General features: G+C 43.6%; 1 protein-coding gene and 1 long non-coding RNA gene across 2 annotated transcripts in view; one reads left to right on the plus strand and one right to left on the minus strand.

The window, feature by feature from the left end:
* LOC125314522 overlaps positions 1-8,592 on the plus strand; it is a 51,306-nt gene extending 42,714 nt beyond the window's left edge. Inside the window, exon 2 of the long non-coding RNA XR_007197983.1 lies at positions 8,449-8,592. This is a non-coding gene — a long non-coding RNA (uncharacterized LOC125314522). The remainder of the gene's footprint in view (positions 1-8,448) is intronic.
* LOC125314673 (TMV resistance protein N-like) overlaps positions 1-23,701 on the minus strand; it is a 416,296-nt gene that overhangs the window by 56,269 nt on the left and 336,326 nt on the right. The window lies entirely within an intron of this gene.

Genomic DNA, 23,701 nt, shown 5'->3' on the forward strand with positions numbered 1-23,701 from the left:
GTTTCAAAAGCGGATGATTATTAACCCTACGGGGCTACCATCAAATCCAACCCCATTCTTCGGGGCGGCTCTCTAAGACCAACAAAAGGGTGAAAGGGTCGGGTAGGGTTAAGTTCCCATCTATTCCAAAAAGATCCATGTCAATATCTATAAAAAAAAACTACGAACCTCGAAGTCATGGTGAAGGGTCACGGTCGGAAGCCAACGAACGCTCCGATGATGGCTCAACGATATTTTCCTCAATCGGGTCGGGGTCGGGGTCAAAGTCATGCTCGGGGTCTTATCGTCGGGCGTATCGAGTTCCATCGGAACCCATGATGGAACAGGTGGAACAGCATCGGGTGGCCCCTCGAGTCCACGGAGGTGGCCTCTCGAGTCCACGGAGTGGGCCCCAAGTTTCCACCCCATCATCCAAGAACCAGGCTTTGAAGACATGTGCCACTCGATGTAGCAAGCCTTCGTCCACCCGCACCGTGGTGATGTGAAGTTCCCAAGTCCTATTCGTACCCGGTTCCGGACGATACACGATATCGTAGGACTGGTCGACCGGGACCCCCAACCCGACAGGTCGCTGCATTCTTGTGGACCTGAAATGGTTAACACGGGGTGAGATAAAAATCTTCGTGAGTCAACGTCTAAGCCCGACTAGGGCATTGATTCATCCATAGGGTCCTATCAATCAATCATATATTAAAATACAAATATCCCAATCACATGCAGCTCACTGCTTGAAATCACACGATATGAAATACTCGACTCAATATGCCAAACATAACAATCAATGGCCATCGCATCAATCACATACACAGAACACCGCACGTGGTCCAATTATTAATGACTATTTGGCCCAATTACGCACTACTGGTGTGACTTTACACTACGACCGGTAGTGTTTGCTGGGAGGACCGGGCTTCGTCCCTTACTTCTGGCGACGACATAATAGTCCGTGTGATTCCGATCGACATAGCACGAATCTACCAAGAATCCCTGTAAGGGGTTCGGTCCATCATAAGCTACAATCGGCATCCGCTCAATCCGACGACACGGAAAGGCGTGCATCTGACAAGTCGTGGAATTTTGATAGACATGACGTGACATTGTCAAGAAAATTCCTTTGTGTGGCCATTCAAGCACAATCAGCAATCAACCCATTTTATCTTGCGTTTAGCCAAATGTCATACAAACGTACTCAAGATTGGGCCACAACCTCTTTTATGCAATCCATGCGACACATGCCCACATGTAGTCACCCAAACATGCATATTATCCACCGGACTACGCACCTATAACTAGGGTGGTCAACCCTCAACCAATCAATCAATTCAATCGGTCATCCATCAAGGTAATTAATCAAATAATCTATATAAACCATAAACCAAGCGCAAATAATAACCTGGCAACAAATAATCAATTCAATTGCACATAATTAAATCCACATTTCCACTCGATCTTACGCTTGTCCCTAACCTATTGCTTGCTCACGATCGAACGGAATCCTCCAATCAATCAATCAATCAATCAATCAATCTAGTCCCAACTAGCCACGGTCGAACTAACCTAACTAACTAGGGCCATTTAACCTAAACCAAGTCTCTAACCTAACTTGGCCCTACTTAATCTGCCTAAACACCGTAATAATCTAATTAAACTAACTCCGAACGCAATTAGCGTCCTAACTAGGAGTTAGAGGACAACTCACCATCAATTGAGCAAGGCGAATGTGGTGGTGGTATTTGACAACCTTTGGCGCGAACGACGGGCTCGATCGGATCGCGAATCCAAAACTACGGACAACGGGCCCAAACTCCCGGCTTAATGGGTCCACAGGCCTAAGGCAAGGCCCAACTTCACAGCCCACAACAGATTGGGCCTCGGCCCAAAATGTAGGCCCACGAAACAGGCCCAACTGAACCGGCCCGGCCCAAAACAAGGGAAGCGACCATAATAGGGCAAGCGGCGGGGCTAGCTATTCGTGGTCGGGGCAAAACTTTCGACGGGCAATAAGGCTGCGGTGAGTGGTAGGAGGCTTGAGGGGACCTCGAGGTAGTTGGAGGTGAACGGTGGTGGCTTGTGATGGCCGGATCTGGCACCGACAGCAGCTAACGAAAGCTGCAGCAAGTAGAACAAAGTAGGGGAGTAGAAACAAGGCAAGCTGGTTGGGGCTATTTTGAGGCTCTAGTGGCGTCAGAGCTTCGTGGGGCTGGTGGCAAAGGTCCGAGGGGTTGTCGGGGAGTATGTCGTAGCTGGAGATAGGCGGAGAAAAGTGACATGGTGGCGGATGGTGGCCGAGAATAGAACCACGCGCAACATGGGGTCAAAACAGGCGAAGAGAGGAGTCCCGTGGTCCTGGGGCTTTGTTGGGCTGTCCGGCGGTGGCTGAACGAGCCGTGGGGGCTTGGTGACGTCCGGGGATGGCCGAGGGTGGTCGATCGTGGTGGCGGTAGCTGGGCTTCAAGAGAATAGAAACGGAAGGGCAACAACAGAAGAACCCCGGCAAAAACAGGGCGGGTTGCTCGGGCTTCTTCTAGCGGGCTTTACGACGACTCCGGCGGTATGGCGATGGTCCGATGGTGATGGTGGTGTTATGTGGTGGTCGTACTACGGCGTGGTGGCTTGGTTAGAAAGAGTTATCGCCATAAAAATGAAGAAAGGAGGGGAAGAAGAGGGAACAAAGGTCGGTTTAGGGGGGGAATCATGGACGAGAGAGAGAGAGAGAGAGAGAGAGAGAGAGAGAGAGAGAGAGAGATCTGGAAATTTTGACTAAAAGGGGCCTGAAGTGATAAAGTGGGGCCCACAACACTAATGGTCTTGTCCTTTAGTTCATAAAGCCCTAGGGGTATTTTCGTAATTTCAAAAGTTGGCCTGGGGCATTTTGGTAATTTCACATCTAAAGGTAATTCGGGCATCCGGAAATCCGATAGAGGGTAATTTAAGCCAAAACCGACAGAATGAGGCGTGATACGAAATTTCTATTTCTAGTTCTAGATCGCGACTACTCAATTAATTGAAACTTAATCCAATCCGATCAACGATCCGGGAAATTTCCAATCCCTTAATATTCGATCTCGAGCAACAAACTGGAATTCATAATTATTCCATAGACTAGATTTTACTATTAAACGGATGTCGAATTTCCAAGGCGTCATAACCATAACACACAAGAACAAACACAAAGAGTGTTTGGATTTTCTATCTATGAGTTTTTCTAAGTGAGTTCTCTGTGAGAGATTGTGAGATACTACTTGTGAGTTTTGCTTTGGGTATAATTTAGAGAAGGTAAACATTTGAACGATTGAGTGGTAGTTTTACTCTTCGAGTTTATTGTAGATTTCTTGGTGACTAGCTTTTTTTGTGCAGTAGGTACTGACACTCATACTGAACAACATAAATTTTTGGTGTTATTTATTGTTTCTCGTTGATTTTTATGATAATTCCTTCATTTCGCATTAGACTTAAATTGCACGATCAGTTAGTTCCATGTCATTTTCACAATAATGAATTACTCAAATGTGACGGAGGAAAGAAAATATTTCATCCACATCTTGTCGAAACTTCTAATGTACATGAAACTCAAGAGACTGGACATGCGAGCACAGGCAACATCAATCCTTGGTGAGATCTCTCCTTATGGCTATTAGGCTCTGCCCCTGGATGTCGTCCCTCTTAACGCAATTTCTTGCACTATTTATTCGGAGTGCTCCGATAGCCCCCTATAGCGTCTGGCTGTAAGGTAGAGTCCCTTGCTTTTCGATCGTTGTGCTCCGATAACCCCCTTATTAATGTGCGGTTGGATCTGGGCCGGCCGCAATCCCTGTTCCTCCTCCCGATCTGAGTCCGGAACAAAATGTTAATCCTAGTAACTTGTCGTTCAAGCGATGCAAAGCCATGAAAGTATGGAGTTCTCCTCGATAGGAGACAACTTAAAACTGTTGCCGAAACTTGAGAATTAGCACGGGCATGGTTAGACACTTCGCTGCAAAAACTATGTAAGTACCTGTAAATTTTCAGCGAGGAGACTTGAGAAAGTAGAATATCCAAAATACGAAGAAAGCAAACGGGTTCTCCCTTACTGGACCTCATTTCTGGAATCCGCCGGAAAAAGGCCACCTAAAGCTCGCTAGAAGAAGCTTGAGTCGACGGGGCCTTTGCGTGCATTTGCAGAGACCATTTGGGCACCCTCATCGCTGGCCTTGCTAGATCGGCAAACGCGCCGTCCACTACACAGATCGAAGCCCGCACAATGTACAAAGCCGTCCTCTTTGTTTCCAGATGTAATTTCAAGTTCCATCTTATCTTCATTGAAACTGATTGGCTTGGTATAGTTGAAGCTTTGATAAGCATAAGCTAGATCAGTTTAGCTTGGAAGAAAGACTACCTTTTATGAACTACTTGGAGCTCTTATTAGTCCATCCGAGCATCCGTCTGGCCCATTGCCCCAGAGCCTCTAATGCAGCTCAAACGCTAAAGATTGTCTTCCACAAAATTGGTTTTTTTCCCCTCCACAAGCCCTTTGGGATTTGCCTTCTTTGGACGCTCCCTTGTTGTGGCCAACTAATTTCCTACCAAAAGTGAATGTGTCCAATTAATGTTAACGGGAAGTGTCACGCCCCGGCTTTCGAGCCCGCGACATCCCTACCAAATCGCCACGAGGTCACGAAGGATAACGTCCCAAGCGCGTTATCGACCTTTCACTATATACGCATGCGGAAACGGTTTACTCCCAAACAACATATAAACAAATAGGGATAGCATAGCAGGAAATACATACCAAGGCGGATAATCAAAAGGTAACATATACAGTCACCAGACAGCAAATGAGCCTTAACCCTACTGAGCTACAGAAAGATATACAACCCCATACTTCGGGGGGGCTCACTAAGACCTCAAAAGGTTACTAGGTCGGATAAGGTTAACTTTTCATCTACTCCAAAAGACTACCTTCATAACTTGGCCTTGGTGTCCGCAAAGCTCCATTACTTGGGACCCGAAAGTGGTTCCCACAACGGGGTGAGATATAAATCTCGGTGAATCAAGCCTAAGCTCGGTTAGGACACCGATTCACCTAAAACATCCTAACCACGAGGATTATAACACCACGATATAACCATATATCCAACAATCATATCACATGGCAATAATCATCCACATGCATACTTACCGACCTTGAGCCACACATAATGCAATGCTTGACTCCACTCAACAGCCACATCAGACAACCATCCGAACACGCATCACACTCACAAGTATGCACTGGACACCACACAAGTTCATTTATTAACGATGATCGCGCTCATGGCGCCACAATGATGAGGATCCACGCGATCGGCGTGATCGACTCTCACAATTAATGCGATCCCGCATTCTTCCGGCGAGACCGGGCTACATTCCTTTTCCCTCTCGGCAACGGCTACTACAAGCGGTGTATCCAGTGCACCCTGCACGGCATGGCAAGTAGGCATCCCTATACGGGGCTTCGGTCCATCACAAGTCGCGACCGGCATCCGATAATCTCTTAAAACCGTACGTACCATACGGGGCATGAATTACCGTGCTTCTGGCAAGTCGTGTGGTTCCATAAAAATGGTACGGTGTGTACTATGTGTACATGACGAACTTGCCAGGAAAACCCATCATCGTTCCTTCATATGACCATACAGCACACCCGACACATCAATCAATTTATTCTCTTTGATTTAGGCCGGATGCTCACACAAACGTGCTCAAAGACTCGGCCCAATGCCATTTTCATGCTAAAATATGTCTTTGATCTTGCACACGGTCATATGCATATGCAGACTACCAAAGAGACACCGCAAAGCCACATAGAATAATTAATTCCCCAAGTGGACGCCAATTCACTCAATGAGCATTCAAGGTGCTCAATTCAATATTTCAACGCGGCGCTCCGCCCAAACAAAGTCATCAATTCAACACGAATAAACCAATTCGATTAGGCCACATAAAGGCTCAATTTCGTGCCAGAGTCATTAATTTAGCCAGTTTGATTTAAAATCGCCAATCGATCGCTCGTCCTTAACCTATCGCTCGCTCGCGATCCAATCACAACATACAGTCAAATTCATTTAACAACAATTAGCCACAGGCAATTCTAAATTAATTGATTATGGTCATCTATCATAAACCGGGTTTCTAACTACTCCGACCATAATCGAATCTACCTAAATGCCCTATCGACTAGCTAACTAATTCTAGGCGCAATTAGCGCCCTAATCAAGGATTAGGGTCAACTCACCAAAAACGGTGGTCGAGGTCGGGTCGGGCACGATTTTTGAGACCGGGGCCGAAAATCACTATTCACGCCGGAAAACATTGTTCACGCCGGAAATACTGTTCACCGGCGGCACTGTTCCGGCGACACTGTTCACGGCCGACAACAGTGACAAGTTCGGCTGTGAAATCGCTGCAAATGGTAGCAGCTCAGCGATTGGAGGTCCGGCGAGCGACGGAAGCTGAAAAACAGAACCGACAGAGGTAAAAACAGGGGAAACCGGGCTGAATTTGGGGGAAAAACGATCTCGCGGGCTGAGGCGAGGCTAGGGAAGGCTGGGGGACTCACCTACAGGTCGAGGACGACCTTCGGGACCAGCTGGGGGCGGCGGACAGCGGCTGGAAGCGGCGGAACAGCAGCTGTACAGAACTGCAGTGCAGAAAACAGAGGAAACGGCAGAACAGGGGAGGTCTGATTGGGGCTCAAATCGGGCTCTACGGGCGGCGTCCGACCACCACAAGCTCCGAGGGACGAGACAGGACTCTAAGGAGGTCGTCGGTGGCAGTGGTGAGCGGCGGAAGGCGGCGGAGACGGCCGGAACAGCAGCTGCAACTCAGGCGACGGAAACAGGGCAGACGGGTTTCAAATCTGTTCCGGGGCTGTTCGCGGCGGTTCGAGGCGGTGCACGGCGGTGGGTCAAAGTGTGGAGGTCGAAGGGAAGGTGATGTGGTGGTGGGTGGTGGTCGGAAGGAGCTCGGGACGGCCGGAGCAGCTCGGGTGGCCCGTGAACGCGAAACAGGGCAGGATTTCGCCGGGGCTGTTCTGGGCTTTCCGGCGGCGAACGGCGGCCGAGATGACGGTGGTGGTGGCGAGGAGTGGTGGATTGAGGAGTAGGGTGGTGGATGGAGGTGGTGTTTTGGCAAAAATCGCCAAGGAAGAAGATGGTTCGGTGATGGAGGGGGAGAAAGTCGCGCGAAGGAAAACAGGGGGGCTGCAGACGTGAGGGAGAGAAAGAGAAGAGAGAGGAGCACGTGGGCTGCTTAAGATTTGACCAAATTTGACTGAAAGTGGGGCCCACACATCTCATCCAAATAATGATTTTTGTCTCACATGAATAATATCTAAGGACGGTTTCGTAATTTGACAAATCGGGACTGATTGGATTTTTGGCTCAACCGATTGGGAATAAAATGTGGATTTTCACGGGCTAGGTTCGGTCTGGGAAAAGCTTAGGCGCGAGGATTAAAAATTCTAAGTCACGGTGACCACGATTTCGAGACCCAATCGAAATCGAACGATATTTCGGGAATTGTTCAAAATTAGTTACGTACGTCATTTTGATCCAAAATTTAATACCAACTAAAGTTCAATAATAATCCTTTTTATTGAACTTGGTCTCTGTACCGAGGGCCTAATTTCCAAGGCGTCACGGGAAAGGAATGGGGTTTTGTTATAATGTCGTTCAATGGTAAAACTCCATTCTAACTACTCTTTTTTCCTTTTGCCTTGTGGGGGTCATCTCAACGTGAAACTTCAGAGAGCTAATGGATTGCTAAACAGGCGCAAATAGTCTTCTTGCGAGGTGGCACTTACACTTCGCATGGACTCTTCCTAGTCATTCCGACAACAACTTAGATTGTCGCCTATTATTGATTGAATGACCCTAGAGTTGCCACTAAACATTTTTACCAGGCCAGTTAAGAGCCTAGGAAAGCGTGGGAGCTCACTTTGCATCTATGGTCCATAGCAATAGATAAGAGGACTTGGTTTCGTTATATTAAGCTAACGCCTGTGAATTGGTATCTTTTTTTTATTTTAGAAAAAAAGCTAATTTCATGCATTCTTTTCCCGGTTTTTATTCCTAAACATGCAAATCCATATGGCCAGACCTAAGTGCGCAAACAATAAGAATCACTTCATAATAATGAACATATATTTAGAGAACAATTGCAAAAACCTGATCCATATCGGACAATATTGATACAAAGCCTTGATATTATGCTCCGAGATAGATCCCTGTGTAGCACAACGTTACTGCAACCCCTATTTTCATGCACCGTACAATTTATCGATCTAAATCAATCCCACCAATGACTCCTTCAGGGAAAAAAGTTTAGGTAATAACGTCCATAAAATTTTAATTTTGTTGGCGGCACAAAAACCGGTGAGCATACTATCTCAACACTATAGAGAAGGAAGCATTGATTGGATTAAGAGAGGTAAAAGAGGTCTATCCGATAAATTTCACAGAGCAACTTGGAATACCGTGGCCATTCAACAAGAATCCATCTAATCTTGTGTTATTGCACTCTGCATCACCGTTCATAAAGAAGGAGAGGGAAAATTTCTAGTAGAGACGGAAATAGGGAAAATTCAAAAGGCATCGGAATCGCATCCCTCGGTCTGCTCCCCCTAGATAACTTCCGCAGCAAGTCGTCACCAATTCGATACGCTTCCGTTGGCAAGTGGAACCCATAGTCTCGTCATAGTTAAGACAATCTGCTCTTCTTTGTTGAAGTCGATCTGCTTTCCTCTACCGCGGTGTGCACTGAGTTGTCTTCTTCCGAGTCTCTTTCCTTGATCTTCCAATTTGTTTCTTCGATAGGCTGATGGTGTTGTAGCACGATCCTCAGATCATCCTCCTGTTACTCGCATATTAGACAGAATCCTCACTTTTTTAAGCTTCCTTTCGATGGTCTAAGGCAAACTTGGAAATGGCTCCAATCGTTCTGTAGAAGCTCCCCTACTTTAAACAGCTTTCTGCATGGGAAATACGTAAGACACACATGATCCGATTGCAATGAATACAAGCCTGACGATCACCAAAAGATCTTTTGGCCATTGTCTAATATTTGGATCTCACATGAAGCATCGACCTCTTTTCCGACATTTCGCTGCAAAAGCTATGTAACGTGTCCGATTAATGTTAACCGGGAGAGAATAGGGCTTTGTTATAATGCTGTTCCGTGGTAAAATTCCATTCTTTCTGCCTTCATTTTTTTTTTCCTTTTCCCTTGTGGCTTCCCTCTCGACGTGAAACCAGAGAGAGCCAATGGATTGTTAGGCAGGCGCAAATAGTGCTATGGGGAGGTGGCACTTACATTTCGCGGGGACTCTTCTAAGCCCTATGGACAACAACTTAGAATTTTCATTTACGATTTGATTGAATGAGACTAGAATTGCACTAATCTTTTACTAGGCCAGTTAAAAGCCTAAGAAAGCGTTAGAGATCACTTTGCCTCAGCGGTCCAGAGTATTGGATACATGGACTTGGTTACGTTTCATTAAACTAACGCCCATAAATTAGTGCCTTTTTTCGTTTAGTAAACACTAAGTTCATGCAATCTTTTCCGATATTTATTGCTAAACATGCAAATCCATGTGGCCAGGCATAAGTGTGCGCAAACAATAAAAGCACTCCGTAATAATAAACATGTAGTTGAAGCAAATGTGCAAAAACATGATCCATATTGGACAATATTATTGTAATGCCTTGTTGTTGTTGGAATACGCGAAACATGCATAGGCAAGTAAAACATAAAATGCTGTAAAAATAAATAAACCCATACATGTATCTCTAGAAGCGTTGTTTGTACGTTTCAATCAAAAATCATTTAACAAAGAGAGTTAACGGGTTACCTTTTGAAGTGTGCTTGAAACGAGAAGGTTTATATATTCTTCAATTCGAGTCCCACAAGCATCGGATCTTAGTTTAGACACACCACCAATCATATGACAAACAGGAAAAGACAACATGGATAATCACCATAACAATTGTGCTAGCAATCATGTGAAGGGAACTCTCCGTGCTCTCAATAGTTTGGTCACAGTAAGAACAAAAGTGAGAGAGTTTTTGTCTTACGTTCACTCTCAAAATTGCACGTACACTTCAGTGAACCCACAAACTCTAATGGCATGGCTTTTGCTCTCTTCAAATCTGCAATTTTTTTTTTTATAAAAAAACCCACGATCAGCAACGCTGATCGTTGCTGACCGTGTCCATGAATGCCCAAGATCTGATCACGGGCATTCACATGTGCATGGTCAGCAATGGTTCCTGACCATGCGCATATCCTGTTATTTATTTATTTATTTTTTGTTTCTTTATAATTAACAATACCAATTATTATTATTATAAAGAAAAAAAAATCCCTTAGGAATATATGCAACATGGACAAATTAGTACACGTTCACTTTGGGCGTACGTGTGCATCACATGCATGAGTGCCTATGACGAAAATTAAAATTAAAATTAAATCAGATTTAATTTAATTTCAGCCCGACTTAATTCGGTAGCCGTCATTGCAAACATATTTGCAATATTATTTTTTGGACGTCGTCATGTATCACTACAAAAAAACACATATTTAGCCATGAACAATTTGTGACGAAAAAAATTCGTCGCTAATTTCCGACGAAAATAGCGACAAAAATCAGATTCGTTGCTATTTACGATGAAATTAGTAACGAAACAATTTGTAGCTAATTAGAGATGAATATAGCGACGGAAAAAATTTTCGTGGCTAATTTACGACGAAAATAGCCACAAAATAGTTTTCGTGGCTAATTTGCGACGAAAATAGCCACGAAAGAGTTTCGTGGCTAATTTGCAATGAAAATAGCCACGAAAAGTATTTTGTCGCTAATTTGCGATGAAAATGGCCACAAAAAAAAATTCGTCGCATATTAGCGACGAAAATGGCCACGAAAATATTTTCGTTGCTATATCCTTTGTGACGAAAATAGGATTCGTCGCCAATTAGCGACGAAAGGCCACGTTTCGTCGCTAATTAGCGACAAATGTCTTTTTTCGTCGTAAATTCTTTTCTTAAAAGTTACAGACGAACGTTAATTTCGTCGCAAAATTAGAACTATGTAGCGACGAATCATGGTTTTCGTTGCTAATACGATAGAAATATAAATAAAAAATAAAATATTCAATTTAGCGACGAACTTTTATTATTGTCACAAAATTAGAACTATGAATAAAAATAACGAAGAAAATGTTAAATTTAGCGACAAATCACTATTTTCGTCGCTAATACTCCCATTGAGCATTTAGTGACGAAAAGCAAATTTCGTTGCAAATTTGTTGCTAAGCATTTAGCAACGAAAACCTATTTTGTCGCAAAATTTGCAATACGTAGTGATGAATCATGGTTTTCGTCGCTAATATGATAGAAATATAAAAAAAGAAAATATTTAATTTAGCGACCAACTGTTATTTTCATCGAAAAATTAGCACTATGAACAAAAATAAAAAAGAAAATATTAAAATTAGCGACGAATCGCTATTTTCATCGCTAATTTAGCGATGAAATCTATTATTCGTCACTAATACGATAGAAATAAAAATAACAAAGAAAATGTTCAATTTAGTGACAAATCACTATTTTCGTCGCTAATTTAGCGACGAAATGCATTATTCGTCGCTAATGCAATTTAAATAAAAATAAAAATAAAAATAAAAAAAATAATTAGCGACGAACAATGTTTTTCGTCGCAAACCTCCTATTGAGCATTTAGTGACGAAAATCAAATTTCGTCGCAAATTTGTTGCTAAGCATTTGGTGACGAACCATGTTTTTCGTCGCAAATTGTCTTCTTAAAGTTGGCGACGAGCAGGTCAAATTGAATATAGGCATCTTGTTGAATCTTTCCCTACCACGAGGGTTTTCTCTCTACTGATCGCAGTAGGCCACCTCTTTCCAGCTGCTTCTTCATCCTTCGCTCCTTCCTCCCTACTTCCAATTTCACGATGGCCAGCCCCACTTTCCATCAGCTGCTGACTCGCTTCTCATGCGACATCACCTGAAACTATTATTGTCTTCCCAATCACTCTGTATTCTGCTCCGGGAAAGTGCTTTAATAGCCTTATCAGATGCAACCTTACCTGCAGCTTTGATAGATTCTGTCCATCTTCCAGCCTACTTCAAGCCACTTATTCTATATCATCTATGAAACTAAGTTGTGATAGCCTGCTTGCCATCTACTCTCTTACGTTTTGAGCCATCTCTTGTGTTCTGATCCACCTGCATCTTCCACACTGCCAGCAGCTTCTTCAACACAGACAGCTGCTTCTTCAACTCGGCTAGCTGCTTCTTTCTCCTTTAAGCTAATGGCTGACTCTGACGACGCTGCGACCCGGCTTGCAAACATCTGCACACAGCTAGGCAAATTAATGACAAAAAAGGATAAGGCCAATATCTCAGAGGAAGTTATTGAATTGTCACCAGCTACCCTAGTTGGCAAACTGTTCAACAATCCGTCTGTGAATTTTACTGCCTTCCAAACAGCCCTGAAAAAGGCTTGGAGGACGGATAGGGTTACCATTACTCCGCAAGAGAATGGACTATACAGTTTTGCCTTTGATATGGAGCAAGAAATGGAGCGGATTTTAGCAACTGGACCTTGGTCCTTTGCCAACCATTTGCTGTTGCTACAGAAGAGTAATCCTCATACTCCACCCCTAGGCTATGAGTTTAAAACCTGTGCATTTTGGATCCGTATTCTTGGATTACCCCTAGGATGGCAGTCTCATAGCATCGTGGAACGCATAATGGGCAATGTGGGGCAAGTTCTCCAGGTTAAATTGGAGCCTCGATCCCCCTCATCTCCTCTCACAATCAAGGCTCGAGTGGTTCTGTCTCTCGATGCAGAACTTCAAGTTGGCATACTAGCCTCCTATCATGGTCTACAGCGATGGTTGGATTTTAAATATGATCGTCTTCCGACATATTGCTACTCCTGTGGTCACATAGGGCATTACGCCTCCTTCTGTCCATTTATCCCATATGACGATGATCGTTTTTCCAACTTTACATCTAGTTGCTATGGAAGTTGGATGAAGGTTGAATCAGACGACCATAGTCCTTTTTGGAAAGCTTTTTATAATATCCAGCAGGCATCATCTCAACCAACTCAGCCAGTGAGGTCCCAATCTCCTTCAGATTCTATGTTTCCACAGCTGGTAGGTCCCACAAACACTGTTCCAATTCCCACGCAGCTATCCACCTCTATTCCCCCACCAGCCCAACCCCTATGTACTGAACATCCTATAACCCCTTATCCTAGTCACGGCCGGTTCGGTGGAACCGCCGGTTCCGGTTCGGGAACCGGCCGTGAAAAATGGCGGTTCCGGTTCCGAACCGGAACCGGCGGTTCCGGGCCGGTTCCGGTTCCGCTTCGGAACCGGCGGTTCCGGTTCGGAACCGCCGGTTCATTCCGATTCATTTTTAATAATAATTTTTAAAATAATAAATAATAAAATAAATATAATAAATTATAAATTATAAAATACAATTAAATTGTACATTGTAATAAAATATGGGAAAAAAAAAAAAGAAGGAATGGGCTTGAACTTAATGAATTATCATTAAGCGACCTACATATCTTCTTGGGGATAGAAGAATCAAAGCCCATGTAGTTCTTTTTTACCTTTGAGAACCCCAACTTACCTCATCGTCAATCGTCGCTACCCGTTGTGGTACCCGTGGCGGTGGTATCTCCAACATCATCGCTAAAAAATTCGTGTTCACGATCTAACTCTTGGTGTCGATATTTCGCCCTCGTCCAATCGCCGGCACAAGCTTGAGCTTCCCACAGTCCGGGCTTAATCTTGAACGGCGAGAGTCCAAAATTAATCCTCCAGAACTAAATGCTTGTTCAACTGCAACCGTTGAAGAAGGGGTTGTTAATATTTGACGAGCGATGAGGGCGAGAACTGGATACTCGATTTGGTGACTCTTCCACCACTTCAGATTTCGAAATCTGTACTATGTTCGCATCACGAAACTCAAATTGAGTGGTTAAATATTTTTCTAATTCGAAATATTACCTGTTGCCCCTTTTTTTTTTTTTTGCCTACTCTTAAGCATATTATACCCTCTACTAAGTGAACTACCACCTTCGCTACGTGAGGCGGTAGATTGTAAAGATCCGTAATCATTTAAACCATATCTACTACAAAATTCTCCATATAATGCTACTATAGATTCTTTAACATGTCCTAATATATTTAAAATATATATTGAATCATCCAAATGTAAACAATCATGATAATACACATTCAAATAATCTTGTAAACCGTCTAATTTAATACGTGGATCAAAAACAATACCAACTAAATAGACAAGAGGAATTTGCAAATAATAATGCAACCATTTTTCTCGCATTACTAAAATAGTTTGACATAATTCGGTATCTTTTTCATATTCACTAAAAACACTACTAATATCAACACACTCTATTAAAAATAAATGCGTTGTAGGATAATAAATACGAGATAAAGTCTTAGTAGCATCATTAAAAATTTTCAAAATATCTAAAATTTTCTTGCAAACGTCCCAATGTTGAGGAAGTAAAGTAATTTCGGGAATATTTTGTGAAATAAACATACATAATAAATCTTTATATTCAAAAGTTTGCCGAAGCAACTCGTACGTAGAATTCCAACGAGTCGGAATATCTTTTGGAAATCTTCTTGGCCTTCTCCCATTTTGTTTACAAAATTTTCCCCATGATTTCATACATTGGGGACGACTTCATAAAAATTTAATTGTACTTTTTATTGGGGCGAGAGAAGTGTCAAGAGTTTGTAAACCATATTGTACACATAAATTTAAAACATGACAAACACATCTAATGTGAAAAAATTGTCCGCCAAAAGTGGGTTTGCAAATATTTTCTAATTCGGGAATAGAAGCGGTATTTGCGGCGGCATTATCAAAACCAATTGAAAATACTTTATTTATTAAATTATATTCTTCTAAAACTTGCCTAATTATTCTATAAATATTATGAGCCGAATGGCTTTCATCAAAAACTCGGAATGCAATAAGTCTTTTTTGAATCATCCAATTGTCATCTATCCAATGACACGTGACACCCATATAACAATGAATTTGCCAAGGATCACTCCAAATATCGCTACCTATATGCACACGTCCATTGAATTCGCAAAAAATTTTGCTAAAGATTTTTTTCCTTTTTTATAAAGATGAAAAACTTCGCGTTTAAGAGTATTTTTTGGAATAGTTGGCGCTTCGGAACCAACGCAAGATTTATCAAATATTTCATATTAAAATTTTCACCAAGTATTAAACGGAGCATGATCAAGGGCAACATATTCACCTAATGTTTGTTTATAAAGTGCTTCGGTGAAACGAAATAAAGGATGAGGCTTAGAAGTGGCGTACCCGGAAATTTGTTGTTGCGTATTGTCGATCCCCGCTTGCGTTGGATGTTTTTTCGTCAAATGCCGACGGAATGTTCCGTAGCCGTCTCCTTTCGTGAATTTATAAGTTTGCGAACAATATTTACATTTTACATTATACTTTACCTTCGACTTCATCACGTACCTTGTCGAAGTGTAGCCACAAGTCCGATGTATTATCTCGGCCCTTCCGTTCTGGGCTCATTTGCCGTTGACGTTTCTTCGACACCGGTGGGAGGATGAAGACTTTCTTGTGTTGGGATGTGCTCGACGTTCGGAATCGGGACATAGTTGATATTATCGTCGTCGTCTTCCCAACTTGCATACTCACGAGGATCGTATTCATGAAAGGGATAGTCGGAATCTCCCATAGCCATCTTGCCCTTGTCGGCATTTCTGCTTCCACTTGCCATTTTTTGAGAAAATTGATCGGGATTGAGAGAATTGGGAGAATTTGAGCGATTTGAGAGGATTTCAGAGAGAATTCGAGAGATTGTTCGGAGAATTTGTGACAAAAATGAAAGGGGAAGTATATGTATTTATAGGCAAGAATCATTTTTTTATTATTATTTTTTTTTTTTAAAAATGAAAAGCAACGGCCAAAGAGCCGTTGCCAACGGCCCAAAGCCGCCCGGGGGGGGGGGTGGGCCCGGGCAGAGAGCCCAACGGCTCTCGCCCCGGCCCACTTTTTTTTTTTTTTTTTTTTTTGCGGTTCGGAACCGTGGGTCCGGTCAACGGGCCGGTTCCGGGCCGGTCAACGGGCGGTTCCGGGCCCACGGGCCCAAATGGCACTCACTACACTAAGTGATTGTCCCTCTCCTTCATTTTCGCCTCACTCACCGCCTAGCTTTCCTGCCATTTCAGCGATAGCTGAGCTCCCATCCACATGCCACCCTATAACAGTGAAGAAACCTACCAGGAAACAGAAAGGGAAGAGTATTGCAGGTGCCTCCTCCAAAAAACCTCGTCGTTATGCTCCCTACGGGGCTGCTCACTTCCCCGGTTCTCTGGAGGACCAGTCTCACTTGATCGACACTCCTGTTACTCAGGAGGTGGACTTCTCACGGGCTTTGGTAGCTAGCCCTAATAAGCTACCAAGTACCTCATGACTATTTTGTGTTGGAACTGTCAAGGGCTGGGCAATCCCTTGACGGTTCATGAGCTGCGGGCTTTGGTGGCCCGGGATAGGCCTAACATGGTTTTTCTCATGGAGACGAAGCAGCCGGATGCGATTCTATCTCATCACAGGAGAAGACTCCATTTTTTGAATGGTTTTACTGTGGCCCCCCTTGGCATGGCGGGAGGTCTTGCAGTTTTTTGGTCGGATACGGCCTCTGTACATATTATATCCGCATCCGATATGTATATTCATCTTTCTTATGTGGATCATGATAGCCAGCTGCCTATGGAGATCACTTTTGTACATGCCCCCAACTCTTTCTCAGCTCGTTTAATGCTCTGGAGAGAACTACAACGAATCCATGAATCGGTCCAACTTCCGTGGCTTTGTGTGGGTGATTTTAATGAAATACTATATGGCTGGGAAAAGGTTGGAGGCCGGGCTCCGGAGAATTTTCGTCTGTCTGCTTTTCGAGATTTCATCACGGCTTGTTCCCTTATGGAGGCGGAGTGCCAGGGATGTGCGTACACCTGGTCAAACAACCGGAATGGATCGGAACTCATAAAAGAAAAACTTGATCGGGCTTTTTGTTCCCTCGACTGGTGCCTACAATGCTTACAGGCTGAAGTTTATACGCTTCCTGCAGTAGGCTCGGACCATAGCCCTCTACTTATTAATCTCTTGCCACATCTAGGACCTCGTCTTCGCCAGTTCAAGTACGAGGCCTTCTGGAATGATGACCCAGATTGTGTTCGTGTAGTGAAACAGGCTTGGCAAGCCCGCTCTTCTGTTCCAGAGTCTTGCCCGCTTAAACTTCAGCGCACTGCTCATCAACTTGCCCGATGGAGTCGATCTAGATTTCCTAATGCTCGTCTTGCCATTGCGCAGCTTAAGGAGGAACTTCAAAGTCTTACTAATAAGACTGATGGCTCCCCTGAGGCACTAGCTCGAGTAGCTTATATCGAGGGTTGGTTAGATGAATTGTGGCGTCAGGAAGAGCAATATTGGGGCTTACGTTCAAGGATTCAGTGGCTTGCATTTGGGGACCGAAATACTCGTTTTTTCCATGCCACGACAATTCAACGGAGACACCGCAACCAGCTTTCTGTCATTAAAACTGCTAACGGTACTTGGATTCGAGATGGGCCACGGCTTCAGGCTTATATCCATTCCTTCTTTAACGATGTATATCAAACTCGAGGTTCTCGTCGGTATGATCCTATTCTAAGGTATTGCCCTGCCGTCATTACTGACTCTATGAACCATTCATTGCTTCAGCCTGCTACTTTGGAAGAGGTCCATGCAGCCGTTTTTCAATTAGGCAAATCCAAGGCACCTGGTCCTGACGGTTTGAGTGGTCAGTTTTATCATCATCATTGGGAGACAATTCAGTATGATATCCTTGCCATGGTAAATGCTTTTCTAACTACAGGTGTCTTATCGGAGCATTTAAATCGTACCCACATCATGCTGATTCCTAAGGTGCTACATCCTGAGAGCCTAGACCAGTATCGCCCTATCAGCCTCTGCAATTTCTCCTACAAATTATGCTCCAAGGTGCTTGCAAATCGATTGAAACCTCTTTTGCCTCAGATAGTGGCCCCCGAGCAGAGTGCCTTCGTCACTGGTCGCCAGATTCAGGATAACATCCTTATTGTGCAGGAGGTGCTCCATCAACTTCGGGTACGTCATAGGATGAAAAAATTCCAAGCTGTACTAAAACTAGATATGTCTAAGGCCTACGATCGTGTTGAATGAGATTTTCTAGAGGACTGTCTACTTACTATGGGCTTTTCCTCTCGATGGGTTTCTTGGATTATGGAATGCGTTCGTACAGTCACTTTCAGTATTAAATTGAACGGCACTCAGCTTCCTTACTTCCAACCAACAAGAGGCTTGCGCCAAGGAGATCCGCTTTCACCGTATCTTTTCATCTTGGTCTCCAACATCCTTTCTTCTATGTTAACTCAAGCAGTACAGGATGGTAGTTTCACAGGCATTACCTTCAATCGCCATTGTCCCACTCTTTCACATCTCCTCTTCGCTGATGATGCAATATTCTTTCTAGATGGGAAACTCTCTGAGTGCCAGAGTTTGGCTCATATCTTGCATCAATATTGCTACGCGTCGGGCCAGGAGATCAACCTCAATAAATCAGGCATTTTCTTCAGCTTGGGCTGCCCACCGTCCTTACGTTCTACATTGGTGGCTGAATTACGGGTCCCAGAGATTACTCATACAGGAAAGTATTTGGGCTTGCCTTCAGATTGGGGTCAGACTAAAAAACAGCTTTTCTCTTGGATATTGGCCAAAGTCCATAGCAAGCTTGAAGGGTGGAAAGAAAAATTGTTCTCAATGGCTGGAAAGGAAATATTAATTAAAGCAGTCATTCAAAGACGGATTAGCCTTTTTTGGTGGAAAAACAGCGAAGCTAAATCTGGCCTTCACTGGAAAAGCTGGGATCTCCTCACTCGGGATAAGAAAGAGGGAGGATTGGGGTTTCGTGATCTTATTCACTTTAACAAGGCAATGTTAAGTAAAACTGCATGGAGGCTACACTCAGCTTCTTCTAACTTATGGGCAATTTTATTTAAAGGTTTATACTTTCCTCAGACATCCTTTTGGGAGGCACGTAAGGGTAACCGTCCTTCATGGGGTTGGCAAAGCATTCTCGCAGGTCGGGACCTAATCGCCCCCCATGTCCGTTGGCAAGTTGGTAATGGCCAACACATTCGTATCTATTCCGATAGGTGGCTACCCTCGGGTTTCATTCAGGGACAGCCGCAATCAGGAGTTCCTTCTTTGGTTGCAGCCCTTATTACTTCATCGGCACAATGGGATACTACCCTAATTTCATGTTTATTTCCTCCCGCAACTGCTACTGAGATTCTCGCTATTCCCCTAAACCCATTATTGCCCGAAGATAAACTCATCTGGACGTTACATCACACCGGCCTCTATACAGTTAAGTCTTCCTACAAGCAATCCTACTCAGCCTCCCCATGTCAACCATCAACTGCACCATCTTCTTCCTATCAACGACCCCCCACTTTATGGTCAACTCTTTGGAAACTACCCATCCCCCCAAAAATCAAGCATTTTCTTTGGCGAGTTTCCCAAGATGCATTGCCTACTGCTGTGAACTTAATGAAGAGGAAGATCTTACCAGATTCTTCTTGTGCCATATGCCGTCGAGCTCCTGAAACCCTCGAGCATCTCCTGCTCCTATGCCCTTGGACAAAAAAGGTGTGGCAGGATCAGCAACTTAATCTAAAAATTATCCCACGAACAATCACAAGAATTGAAGACTGGCTTTTACAGATGTTGTATGGGTGCTCTCAGTCATCTCGGCCTTCTAACGCTATCATTGCCCACACCCTCTGGCAAATTTGGAAGGCACGGAACCAATTCATTTTCCGACAACAGCCTCCCAATCAATGGCATGTTCTACAAGCAGCAAACGCGAATAATCTCAGCTTCTTGCGATGGCACACTCAAGCTACTCGAGTGAATGACGGACAGAGCAATCCAACGAATAAGGGACAGAGGTGTTCTGATTTACCTATTTTGTGGATTCCTCCTCCAGCGGGAACGAAGAAATTGAATGTGGATGGATCGCTCGTTCTTGGTGAGAAAACTGGCGCGGTGGCTGGCCTCCTACGAGATTCGCAAGGTCGTTGTTTGGATGGATTTGCTCTAACAGTAGCTGCTTTAGATCCAGAAGAAATTGAGGCTATTGCCTGCCGTGAGGCTCTTCGTCTATGCGTTAACCGCCAACTTCGTGATCCGGTTGTTGTCGAATCTGATTGTAGTAATGTGGTTGCTGCTCTTCGACATCTTCAACGATCGCCTCGTTCCATCGATGACGCCCTCTCTCTTCAGACAGCGTGTACGTCATCTCCTATTCTGCAGGAATGTATTCTGCTATTGGACCGGGTTATGACCTCAGTGTCGTTTGGGCAATGCCCACGCACTGCAAATCAGGCCGCGCATTGGCTGGGCCAGGCCCAGAGGCACGGCGTTTTACCTTGCAACTGGCTCTTGTACCCACCCCCTGTACTTAAGGTCCTCCTTTGCTCGGAGGCCCACTTCTCTTGTAACTTGACTTAATGTTTGTTTCTAATAACACGTGCCTTTGATAAAAAAAAAAAAAAAAAGAGTTGGCGATGAGCAGACATTTTCGTCGCTATAGCAACGAAAAATATGTTGTCGCAAAATTGAGCCACGAAAAATCTATCGTCGCAAAATTGAGCTCCAGAGTAACTTATTGCCTCATCCTATGTTACTTCTCACTCTTTGACCGTCTTCGTCGCTTCTGCTTCTCCTTCATTTCCCCCTTGCTTCTTGTTCTGGCTTTCTTTTATTGGTCCAGCCGAGCGACCCACATCTACCAACCACTACAGCCTCCACCACCACCCTCCGTCTACTCCCATCGCCGGCTACGCCTCACTGCCAGCCGGCCTCGCGCGAGCCGCAACCAGCTGAGTCGCTTGCTGCAACCATCCAGTAGCGTAGTCGCCTGGTCGCCGTAAACCCGGGACCTTCGCCCCACGATCCTCTTCCACCCAGGGTCCGCCGCCACCGAGCACCACTACCAGCCACCTCCGACCACCTGAGCTGGCCGAAACCCACAAATCTGAGGCCGAGACCCACAGATCTGAGGCCGAGACCTACAGATCTGAGGCCGAGCCCGCCGCGACGACGATCTGAGCTCTCTGCTCGTGAACCCGACGCCCACCCGAACCACCAAACCATCGTGTTCGTCTCTTCCCTGCTTCTACCTCCCAAGTCTAGAGCTTTGTTGGATTGTTTTTAGCCATTTATTAATTTTTGTGAAGGTAGAATTTGCAAGTAGTCTTGCCTCTGGGTTCGTCTGTTCTATTTTTGTGAAGGCTCCTCTCATACGTGGTAATGATAGTTGAAATTTAGAATTCAGTATTACTTCTTCTCTTATTGTAATAGTTAATCTCTCTCACTTGATGAAACAGGTCCCCATATATGTGGTAGAAATTACCCCAAAAGACCTTCGTGGAGGATTTACAGCAGTACATCAGGTAATGCAAAATCGCTTATAGATACTAGCAATACCTTTACACTCTTGCTTTTCCTGCACCTAACTCAATCGTGAACATTTAAATTTTCCACAGTTAATGATCTGTTGTGATGTGTCTATGACTTGCCTTATCGGTGCATTTGTTGCTTGGTGAGCATGGGCTCTCATAGGTGAGTTTGTTACCTGGTGATGCTCTATTAATCTCATCAGAACAGTGTTACAATATTCTATGTATTTCATTTCAGGCATTATTCCATGTCTTGTACAGGTCATCGGATTGGCTTTCGTTCCGGAATCTCCTTGATGGCTGGTGAGTTGTGAAAGTTCTTTTCTCCAATGACCTTCCTTCTAGATGACCCACAATTTTTGTTTTTTTCACATTTTTCAACAATTAAGGAGAAGAATTTAACAACCACATTTGAAGTGTCCCAAAAATATTATATTTAACAAAACGATGATGTCTTTCAGGCAAAGAGAGGCTGGAGTAAAGATTGTGAAGCCGTCATACTTCGCTTGAGAGGGAAGAATGCGGATACCTCTCAGGAAGCAGTTGAGATTTGGGTCGCTCTTTTAAATTCTTGGAAATAGCTCTTTGGGATGGAATCATTATACGTGTTGTCTTGGAGGTAATAGATCCTGATGGGGGTTGAAATATTTTACAGGAATACACAGAAACCCTTCGACAGCTTTCAGAAGCCAGGATATCAGACTTGTTTCATAGGAAATATGCCTACTCACTTATTGTCGGTATTCTACATTAGTTTAAGTCTTGCAACTTGACTTTGTTTTGGAGGGACGAGTGTGAAAATTGATAACTTTGACGTGTCGGTTGGAGTTGGGTTGATGGTACTGCAGCAATTTGGAGGGGTGAATGGAATTGCTTTTTATGCTAGTTTTATATTCACATCAGCTAATACATCTGGATTTGTTTTGTAAAGCTATGTTTGATTTGGAATGCAAAAAGCAAGAAATGGATTTGTTTATTCTCTGATTTTTGACTTTTGGAAGGCTTCTCTGGAAGTCTCGGGACTATAACGATGGTTATCGTTCAGGTTCCCCTCTCTTGCTTCTCTTAATCCTGTTTTGGCCATTGATTCATTAACAAATTCTTTAAAGGTTATTCTCATTGAGGGAGTTGAAATATTTGTTGTACAATTAACAATTTCTTATTGCATCACCCACTATATAAGATTGATTGCATTCAATTGCTGTACATGCAAGAGATCTTGAAAGATGCCATTGAAATAGAACTGCAAACTACTCATGAAACTGATTCATTCACAAATTCTTTAAAGGTAATATTCTCATTGAGGGAGTTGAAATATTTGTCGTATAGTTAACAATTTCTTATTGCATCGCCCACTGTATTAGATTGACTGCATTCAATTGCTATACACGCAGGAGATCTTGAAAGATGCCACTGAAATAGAATTGCAAACTACTCACGTGGCATCTCAATTAGTTGCTCATTCTGAGTTCACATCCTATTCTCCTTACAGGTGGAAAGGGTCCTAGTTCCTAACATACTTTATGTCTGTCTTTGCTACAGTTGACAATTTCTTATTGCATAGCCCACTGTATTAGATTGACTGCATTCAATTGCTATACACGCAGGAGATCTTGAAAGATGCCACTGAAATAGAATTGCAAACTACTCACGTGGCATCTCAATTAGTTGCTCATTCTGAGTTCACATTCTATTCTCCTTACAGGTGGAAAGGGTCCTAGTTCCTAACATACTTTATGTCTGTCTTTGCTACAGTTGATAAATTATGTCTCATGCACTACTAGTTGATTGCTTATATAGCCTGCCATGCATAGCTCTTTTGACTTCTTGCCAAATACAATCGGAAAAAGTATAAGATAAGATTGAAGTTAAGTTAAAATAATAAAAAGATGTTATCCAAGAGGACATTGGTTCCTCATTTCAGCATTTTTTCGTATATATTCATTTTCTCCTTTCAAATAGCTGCTGATAGCCTGCAACGGAGACTGTAGAGAAATTGCATGTGGTTCTTGCATTAAAACTTTGAAGATACTAATTTGTAGAGTTTTCTTATGTTTTCAACAGAGATGTTGATTACA

Source organism: Rhodamnia argentea, chromosome 4, assembly GCF_020921035.1.
Source record: "Rhodamnia argentea isolate NSW1041297 chromosome 4, ASM2092103v1, whole genome shotgun sequence".
Taxonomy (NCBI): Eukaryota; Viridiplantae; Streptophyta; class Magnoliopsida; order Myrtales; family Myrtaceae; genus Rhodamnia; species Rhodamnia argentea.